Source organism: Rhineura floridana, chromosome 2 (assembly GCF_030035675.1).
Source record: "Rhineura floridana isolate rRhiFlo1 chromosome 2, rRhiFlo1.hap2, whole genome shotgun sequence".
Taxonomy (NCBI): domain Eukaryota; kingdom Metazoa; phylum Chordata; class Lepidosauria; order Squamata; family Rhineuridae; genus Rhineura; species Rhineura floridana.
Genome location: NC_084481.1, coordinates 145,130,553 through 145,141,324, shown reverse-complemented (window position 1 = coordinate 145,141,324; position 10,772 = coordinate 145,130,553).

Sequence of the window (10,772 nt, the reverse complement as noted above, 5' to 3'; positions counted from 1 at the left end):
TGTGAAACAAACACTTATTTGCATGTGTATCATAAAATGGGTTCTCTCTCTTTACTGACCATAACTCTCCACTCATCATAACTGGCATTTCACAAAGGTTTCTGGAGCATCAGATGTACTTTCAGAAATGTAGTTTTAATCACACAGAAAGCACAGGGCAGCGGCGTCACTAGCGGGAGTGTGGGGGGGTGCAGACCTCCAGTGCGCACCCTCCCAGGGGCATGGACGAGGTGGCCGGGCTTGCGTGCGCGCGTGCACTCGAGGCCAGCCACCCCGTCCATGCCCCTGGAAGGGCGCGTGCCAGAGGGGCACCCAGCTGGAGAAGGCCTGGGAACACCGGTGTGCCTCCCTCGCCCCGCCGACGCTGCTCCCGGTCTCACCCGCCCGCCTCCGAGGAGGAGTTGGAGCAGCCTTGCCGGGCAACGGTGCAGGGTGGGGCGGCTCTGGGTGTCACCCCCCTCATGGTGACACCTGGGTGCGGGCCGCACCCTCTGCACCCCAGTAGTGACACCCCTGGCACAGGGTGTGTACGTGAAGGAGAGATAGGAACTGATTGTGGAACTGGGCATACTTAGCTGCTTGATACTGGGGGGTCCAACTAAACATTACACACAAATATGTATAACAAAACTTCAGTCACTTTTTAGAAAAATGCTGTTGTGTTCATTTTGCAGTCATGGATTTTCATATAAGACCAATCACATCTGGAAGCCACAGGTTCCACACCTCTGCTTTAAAAGCTATAGATCATCTCCTTAATAGGTAATTCATTCATAAGGCTGGATGCTCTGATTATACAGCCACAAGAGTGGCTGTACACTATAGTCAGCATTTTTCTCATTCCCCAATGTTAAACCGAAAATACTCTCCATGCCATTCTGATCCTTCCCATAAGCTCATTTCAAAACAAAACCTAACAAAACTTATAGTCCTGAACTCAGAAACCATCTAAATGTTCATGGCGATACACAAAACAGTCAGAGAGAATTGAGAGTTCAAAGTGTAAAAAGAGAGAAAAAAACACCAGACCCGTTTTGGACTTTTTTCTGTCAGAGTTCTCATAATCTGTTGAAATTAATTAAAAATCAGCCATGTTCACAGAGTACCTGTAATCCCATTACTGACCTTGCCCCATACTCTGACCTTCATCTTCTGCAGTTTAAAAGTGAAAAAATGCCTGGCTGATCTTTAATTAATTTAATAAATTTTGCATTAAACGCAATGATAATGTCAGGCATGATCAGTAAGAACCAACTGTCAGTGTTCTAAAAGTCAGACTCACAGCTGCTGGGCTTGCCTAATCAGGGGGCCACACCCACACCAGACCTTTATTTCACTTTAGACAGTCATGGCTTCCCCCAAAGAATCCCGGGAAGTGTAGTCTGTGAAGGGTGCTGAGAGGAGACTCCTATTCCACTGACAGAGCTCCAGTGGCCAGCGTGGTTTAACAGTCAGCCACTCTGATTGAATCTCTGTGAGGGGAACAGGGCATCTCCAGCAGCTCTCAGCACCCTTCACTTACTACACTTCCCAGGATTCTTTGGGAGAAGCCATGACTGTCTAAAGTGAAATAAAGGTCTGTGGATGTGGCCAGTGACAGCTTTGGCTTAAATTTGGGTGCGAGGCTACATGTGCCTACTGTAGAATAAAAAGGTGAGGGAAACCCTAAACAAAATACTGTTCACAATGTTTTCCTTTTGGAAAGGAAAGGGGCTCCCCTCTGCCCAGTGACCACTCATCCAATCCCCCTCCCCTTCCTGCCCTTCTCCTCCTCCTCCCCACCCCTCCCCCAGATGAATTTCACCTATCCTAAGCATGATTGCACAGGAATAAATCCCACCAAACTCAAAAAGCATGCAAATGATCAAACCTCCCCTCCTCCTCCCTCCTATCCCCTCCCTCTTGCCCCTTCCCCTCCCCCTCCCCCTCCCCTTCTAATCTCTTCTTTCCCCTCCTCCTCCTTCCCCTTCCCTCTCCCTCCCCCATGGTCAGTTTTAACTATCCTAAGCATGATTGCACAGGAGTAAATCCCATTGAACTCAATAAGCATGCAAATAATTAAACCTACCCTATGCTCCTCCTTCCTCCCATCACCTCCCTTTTGCCCCTTCCCTCCTTCCTCCTTCACTCCTTCCCCTCAACTTCCAATCCCCTCCTTCTCCCTTCCTCTTTCTGGTCCCCTGTCCCCCCTTCCTCCTCTCTACTGTCCCCTCCCCCTCCTTCTCCCCCATAATCAGTTTTACCTATCCTAGCCATGATGGAGTGAATCCCTATGAACCCACTGGCCCGCTTGCATTGGCTGCCCATATGTTTCCAAGCTCGATTCAAGGTGCTGGTATTAACCTGTAAAGCCTTACATGGCTTGGGACCACAATACCTGATGGAAAGCCTCTCCCACCTGCTATGCTTAACATCAAAGGTTATTGTAAACCGCCCAGAGAGCTTTGGCTATGGGGCGGTATATAAATACAATAAATAAATAAATAAGCATGCAAATGATCAGACCTGCCTTTTCCCTCTCTCCCTTCCTCCTCCCTTCTTCTTCTCCTTCCCTGGTCCTTCTTCCTCCTCCCCTGCCCAGTCCTCCCTCCCCATAGTTAGTTTTACCTATCTTAAGCATGATTGCACTGAAGTAAATCCCACTGAACTCAATAAACACGCAAATGATCAAACCTGCCCTCCTCCTGCTGCCTGCTTCCATCCCCCCTCCCCATCCCCTGTGGTCAGTTTCACGTATCCTAAGCATGATTGCAGGGGAGTAAATCCCACTGAACTCAATCAGCATGCAAATGATCAATCCATTCTCAGCAGACTTGCACAGGATCCCATTTCTTACCTCCTGGATTAAAAAGCAGAGAAATTCACTAATAGGCAAAAAAAACCTTGTGGTTTAAGAACATACCTATAGCCAACAAATTTCTATCAAACTTTAAAAAGCAGAAATAGAAATATATGTTGGCTATAGGTTCATTCTTAAACTGGAAGCTTTTTGCCTATTAGTGAATGTGTGTGTGTGTGTGTGTGTGTGTGTGTGTGTGAGAGAGAGAGAGAGAGAGAGAGAGAGAGAGAGCACTATGAATCTAGTATATAGGAATATAGGAAGGTACATTACACCAAGTCAGATCATTGGTCTATCTAGCTCAATCCTGTCTATACTGACTGGCAGCAATTCTCCAGAATTTCAAGTAGGGTTCTCTCCCAGCCCTAACTTGAGATGCTGGGGATTGAACCTGAGACCTTCTGCATTCAAAAAAAGATGCTCTACCAGTGAGGCACAGCCCTTTAGATCCAACTCCTACTCTGCTCTCTGTGTGTCAGGTGCAGAATTAGTGCTATGTGATCTGCTTATAGGAGTGTGCTTGCCTCCACTTTCCTGGGCTTCAACATCTGTAAAAGCAATAAAGCAAACATTACAAAGACAACATAAATCTCCAGTGTTCACTCTCATCCAAAGGAAATGAAACCCTGTAGTATCGTCCTTGTAACATCTCACTGCTAAAGAAAGTCACAAAGTACCTTGTTATGTTCCTTGTCCATGATGAATGCAGTGCAAAAAGAAAGCCAGCGCAGTACATTGCATGATGCTGTAAATATAATAATAAAATATATATTTCAGCCTTCAATCATAAAAGTTGCTGCTAACAATACAAAGAAGATATGTGTTTGAAATTTCTGGAGGCACAGTCTCACAGCATTCTGCTTAACCCTTCCATATGCTTCCAGACTGTCAGTAAAAAATTTGACATTCTGCAGATCAGGTGTGCATCACAAGCTGATGTGAAAGCTGTCAGTCATTAAATAACATCTTTTGTTCATATGCTGATAGACACTTGAAAAGCCATATTAACACCCTTCATGGAAATCCCTCATCCATATCACAACTGTCAGATCTCTCAGATTTGCTCTTCCGTGGGAAGCAATATAGCATGCAAAATAATTCTCAGTATAACTAAGTCCATTTAAGAGTTCTTATGCTGCAGTGCAATTTGCAAATAATTCTTGTAAGCTTGACATTTCTGATGTCTCTATTTCTACATATGTTCCGTTTACATAAAGTATAATAATGTATAATGTGCTCCTGGTTTGTGCTTTAGAACATTTTCTACGATTTAAAAAAGGGCCTCAGTAATAGTTTTCACATGAAGTCTTGTTAAAAGCAAAAAAATCTAATCTGCTTTAATGTGAATCTGATTTGTATTCTTAGTTTTTCCATTCGCTTCAAGGCTGTCAGTATTAGCCAATCAGGTATTTCTCGCAGAAGAGTTGAAAGTCCTCTTTTCTTGTATGAACATATGTTTCCAGGCTGCTTTTGGCTAAGTGATGAGTTGTTAACATCTCTTAGCAAGCCCTGAATAAGAACTTTAGTCTCCATTTGCACATTATTAGTCAGGCCAGAGGCAACACTAACTATGAATTGATTACAAAATCATATGATTCAGACTCCATATATAGACTAGGAACATACAGGGGGAAAGGACAGGGGGAAAGGGCAGCAGTAAACTATGTTTATTTTAGAACTTTCTAATTATCCATAGAGAAGAAATTTCAAAGGTGTGATTTTTGACATTGATTTTTCAGTATGTAAAAACTAATTAAGTAGTAGCCATTTTTACTGAGTCTCTGGTAATCTCCAAATTTATTTACATTTGATTAATTAATCAGTTAAAAAAGCACCCATATGAATAAAAGTTCTCTAATTGGTTGACAGCTCACTTAAAATAACTTGCTGGCTTGCGAAACAGTTGTCCCAAAGGAAAAGGCAAATAGTACCAAAAAGAGAAGTTATTTATCAATTCTAAAAAGGCTGAAGGTATTGTGATAGAAACAAGATGGCGCAATGACCTTGTTTTGTTTGAGATTTCACTGATGCCTGAATTCCATATTTATTGCTGTTCTTTTAAGATCTGTAATCTACAGAATACCAGTTGCTCAGGATCACAAACAGAAGAGGACAATTGTTCTTGTGGACTTCCTATAGGCATCTCTGAGAACTGAATGCTGGACTAGATTGGCCATTGTTCTGATCCAATAGGATTCCATAAGAGGCATCTCCTGGGATAATATTGCCAAAATTGTCCAAGTCAAGTGCCCTGGTCACTTCCTGACTCCCTCATGCATGCATTCCAGCATAAAACTCTTAGCAAACTGTTTTACAAACCTGGAAGTAACATGCTAGGTTTTCCCATTTTGAACTTTCTTTTCCTTGCTAAAAATTTAGATTAATTTCAACAAAATTATTGTGGCAGATGATTGCTGCTCTTTTTTTGTACATTTTAAAAACAAAAGCCAATGATAAAGCAGTTCATAAACACACATATTTGTCTTATTCACTGATGCCTGGTGACTGCCAATGGGCAGGGAAGGACCACTATTACTTTTCCGTTGTTGCAAAAGAATAATAGAATAAAATCATATAATGTATAAGATACTGACAATTTGTAACAGACAGTTAATAATAAACCCTGATTTAGTTATAAAGCATCACTTGGGTGCAGGGCAGAGGAAATATATTTCTGTTGCATTTTTTATTAGTCACACATTTTGGGGCCAGTTTTCCATTCCTTACCACAATCTTATTCACAATGGTGGCTAGGACTAGTATCTGTATTAGTGTTTCAACTATTCTGCCCTAGCTATCTCCACCTTCTCTATCATTCTCCACAAATTGGAGGGCCACAGTCCACAGTATAGCAGGGAGCCTTCTCTTTGTGTGGAGCTCCCATATGTTTTAGGACTCTGGAAAACATCTGGTGTTTTTATCATTTGAGACACCAAAAGTAGGTCACAATGAGTGGATTCAGATGACACACTAAGCCAAACTATGGCTTGGCGCAAACATGTGAGCATGTGGTTCCTGGAGAAGGGATCACAGCTGCTTTGCTTCTCCACTGGTTCTGCTGCTGCTGCACTGCTGTGAGCTAAGGCATGGTTTGGCTTAGTGTGTCGTCTGTGGCTTGTCTCAAACCAGACATGAGCTATAGCCAAGCTTTGTTTTTGCTTTACAGTTTGTGGTTTATCTGGAGCAAAACAAAACATAAGTCCTGGTGCATTCAACACACTAAGCCCAAACCATGTCTTAGCTCAGGGCAGCAGGAGGAGGAGCAAAGTAGTTGCAATCTTCTCTCTAGGAGCCCACACATTCACGCTAAACTATGACGGCTTGTCACTGCATACAAATTGAGCCTTTATGTGTTACTCTCAATCAATACATGTGCACACACCTTATGCCATACCCTCCTCCATCATAGCATGTGGATTGCAAGATGATACAAATCCAATTCGGTCCATGAGTCTTCCAAGTCAGCATTTCCCATGTGGTAGCCAATTGGCTGGGGGGGAGAGATATAATGTGGATTTAATTACTTAAAAATGGTATGGCAGTCTGAAGCTATGTTTTGGGTAACATTTATAGTGTTTTTGTCATTCAAACCCTCAGTGCGCATCACCCATCAAAGATAGACTTTAAGTTTCGGTGTATATTAGGTAGCACAGCATCATTTTGGTGTATTATAGGTCCAAATGGATACACTGGATGGTATTCAATACTAGTTCTACTCAGAGTAGTCCCATTGAAGTTAATAGACATGACTAACTTAGGTTGATTAATTTCAATGGTTCTACTCTGAGTAGAACTTATTTGAATATCATCCATTATTTTTTAAAGTTATGACATTTTTCCTCAAAGTAGCCTACCTCACACCGTGCACTAATATGTGACCTTGAAAATGACTTAAGGTGTCATTTTTTAGGGTTGCAGCCACCCACATATTCTTTGTCATCCTATGTGCAATTGATCCAGCATGGATGTTTGCTTTGACCATGCCAGCACCAACACTAGTAAAAACGGACATTGTGGCTGGCCTATTATAGTGGAATGTGAACAATCCATCCTGAGATATTCAGTTTAAAGCAGGAGTGATTGGTGCAGTGAGGGGGATGCCACATAGCTTCCCTTCCAACAGTAGCATCACCTCTGCATACCAGGCATACTAGGATGGTGCAGGGATGGGATGCAGCAGTGACAAGACCACATTGATTTTGCTGGTGTGCCCACATAGCAACACAGGAGGCTGCCTTATAGTGAGTCAGACCATTGGTCCACCTAGCTCAGTATTGGCTACACTGACTGGCAGCAGATCTCCAGGATTTCAGACAGGGATCTCTCCCGCCCTACCTTGAGATGACAGGGATTGAACCCGGGACTTTCTGCATGCAAAGCAGATGCTCTACCTCTGAGCTACAGCCCTGCCCCAACCTCTCCATTGCCTTGCCCCTGCAAGTGGCAGCAACACCACTGTTGGGAGGACAGCAGTATGGCATCACCTCACCACAACTGCCACTCCTTGTTGAAAGGCTGATTTCCACAAATCTATACCATGTATTGGCAATACCCATTGCATGATAAGGTGGTTGCATGAAATAATTGCTATTGTGACACAGGGTTCAGTGGAATGGAAATGGAGCCAAACTTTCTTTTTGAATTTGACAACCATAACTGATTGCATACATTGGCTCTAGGTGGGAAGATAACTCAAGTGTTTCCTCAGAAACATAAAAGTCTCGAAAAGTCTTCCGTTGTTCAGGACTCCAAATTTCTCTGTTCTTCAGACCTTCTAGTCCTTCTGTGTAGACTCCACACTTTCTTCTTGCCTGTACACATTTACATTCTTCTCTTCCAGGCTTCATGTCCCCTACATTATTCCTTGTGAGAAAACAGAAAATGATCCAATTTTAGATCTCAAATTATTAGTAAGCGAACATAACTTTTAAAAATTATTCTGGATGCAAAATATGTGCAATGTTTTTGATGTAGTAGAAGCTACCCTGTTGATATATTGTTGTGAGATGTCAAGCTTATACAGTGATTAGGGGTGAAATCCAATGGTGCTGTTGCACACGTGCCTCTGCTTAAGAAGAGAGTATGCAGTTTTCCCCACTACACCTCTGAATATCTGTTCCAGAGGTCTGCTGATCCCTCTAGAACACCATGAATAATGGTGCAGAAGGAAGGAGGAATTGGAGAATATTGCCTCCCCTCCTACTCCATTAGCAGAGGTGTCCACTGGAACAAAAGCCATTGCTCAAGTAGATGCTCTCTTTCATGCACCTGTCTGCTGGGGAAAGAGATCTAGCCTAGGTGGGGCACAGCTGGGCCTTGGGTTCCAGGAGAGTGAAACCCCAGCCAAGGCCATGTCCAGGTGTGGTGAGCAAAGCCAGGTCAAGCCAGGGTTGAATTCCATAAAGGCAGATCAGAAAACAGGAGCCAGGTTCCAATGCACATGGTCAGGTATAACAAAAGGCCAGGTTCCAGAATGGCTGCAAGGGGGAGGTTCCAGAAACAGAGCAGAGGTCAGGTCTCAGATAAGCACATGCCAGTAGCATCACAAACCACTCCAGGTGGGACTAAAAACCAGGTAAGCTTAACGTGAATATTGCTCCAATAGCTAGTAGCATTGACTGAGCCTTAAGTAGGATTATCACTTCCCTTAGGTTAGGCTATTAGCTCCACCCCTACAATGAATGAACCCTCCACTCTTAATAGGGCTGTGCTTGTTTTAGGAGCCTTTACGTGCAGTGACATGGATGGAGTCAACGGTAGTGTGGCAGTGGCAGTGGTAGCTTTGGAGCTGGACTTTGAGGACAGTAATGCTACCACCATAGGCTGAAGTGGGGCTGGCTCCATGGTATTTTCTGATAATAAGGGCTCTGTGAAGCTAGGGACATTGAAAACCATTTCTGAAGTCAAATCCTCTTCCTGTTCTGAGAGATTGTCTATGTCTGGGGCCTCTTTCCCTGAGGAGGAAGAGGTCTCAAGGCAGTGTTTATGTTGTTTCTTATGTTTCTTATGTTCGTAGTAGTAGTAAATTAGCTTATGAATCATCTTACACACATATGTCCCATATATGGTGGATGTATGATATCTATATAGTAACTCCAGGATCGAAGGTGGTCTGCTTCTGAATACCAGTTGCTCAGAATTGCTGTTGCACTCAGGTCCTGTTTGTAGGCTCCCTATAGGCATCTGGCTGGCCACTGTGAAAACATGATGCTGGACTGGATGAGCCTTTGCTGTAATGCAGCAGGGCTTTTCTTATGTCCTTATGAGAGCAGTTCAGAGCCCTGGGTCAGGAGGACACCAGAACAGCAGCCTTGAGCTACATGCACACCAGTTGTTTCAAAAGCAGTGAGACCGTTTTGTCTGACTGCGGTTTGAAATGAATTTGCCCACAGCTGGACACATCACCGTTCCCCACTGCTGATGTCAGACATTTTAGGACCATCCACAGCAAAGCATTCAGACAATCACTGCCTCTGCCTGAGCATACAGGAAAGTGTTTCCATTGGACACACTTCAGAGAGGCAACAGAATTGATGGTCAGTCTTGAAGTCTGTGTGAAACTGACTTCAAGGTAAAACCCACTCAATCTCCAGTGTCCCAGGTTTTGGAGTACAAAGAGGTGGAGTTTGACTTACATCATGTGCCCCCACTTTCAGGAAACAGAGATAGGACGTGCTGAAACTAGTTCTACCGCAAGTGTGTCTCCAGTCTTAGATTCCACCCTATGCCAGTACCCTCCCTATAATTTATGAATGACATGATTTTGTGATAGGAATAAGAGAAAAATACAAAGATATTTGCCAGGCCAGCAACTTTTTAAATACCACATTAGCAATGCAAAGGAAACTGTTATTTGAAGAAGAGAAAACTTTCTGAAGCCTGGAAGTGACATAGCTACAAATGAAAACAGCTGAACAGCAGTTTGAAAGACCACAATTGAAAGGTTCCCAGCTCATTTCCAGAAAATCATACACAGAAGGAAACTTTTGCACTGGTAGCTTTGAAATATGGGTTATTAATGCATTTCTTCCTCACAGCAGGACACATAAGAGGAAGATAGCAAGATAGACACATTAAAAAATTATAACACCTACCACTGGAATATACAGATGCAGAAAAGACACCTTTTCCTTGTGCTGTGCTGAGATGCCAATGCAAGAATATCTTCAAAGCTCCTTCACTAAATGCACCATCGGTGCTATTAGTCTGTTAATTCTACTTTCTATAAGTGCCTAAGTGTTCGCTGCTTTCCTATGATTTCAGAAAAGTTTTGCTGATGCGTGAAAAAGCTTTTTTATTGGAAAATGGAAGAAACAGCAGCCCATATTTGCCTTGGTCTCTTCCAATCTATTAGTATATCCAATATATTGTGAGATCCTTAGTGTACACATATGGAGCCCAATGGCTGGCTCCCAAATGCATTTATCTGATTTTAACAACTATGTACACATCTTTCCAAGCATAGCTCTGTCTTCTTCACAAATCATCATGGTTTTAGAATGTTCACCATGTTCACCTCCTTAAAACATAATGTGTGAAGCAGTTTCATCTTAAAGGCACAGTTAGCAAAAAATTCAATACAGCTTACTCTTAAATAAACGTGCATGAGATCTTAGCTTCTGGAATATGGTTTCTTTCTTTCTTTCTGATGAAAACAAAAACAAAAATGTATTATAGGCTCAGATTTACCTTGTGATGGAAATTCCAGGTTGATATCTCAAGTTGCTATCTCAATTAATTAGATTTTCCTATATCCCTCAACCCAGATATAGTGGTTTTCTTCTCATCTTTTTACTCCTTAGAGCAGCATAGCAATTATGATGCTCATACAAGGGGAATTCCCCTCCCTATCCTTCCCCCAGCAGTCCCTGCACACCCCCAAAAGCTTCTCCTAAGTGTGGGGAGACAGTGTGCAAGTTGCTTAGCCAAAGCT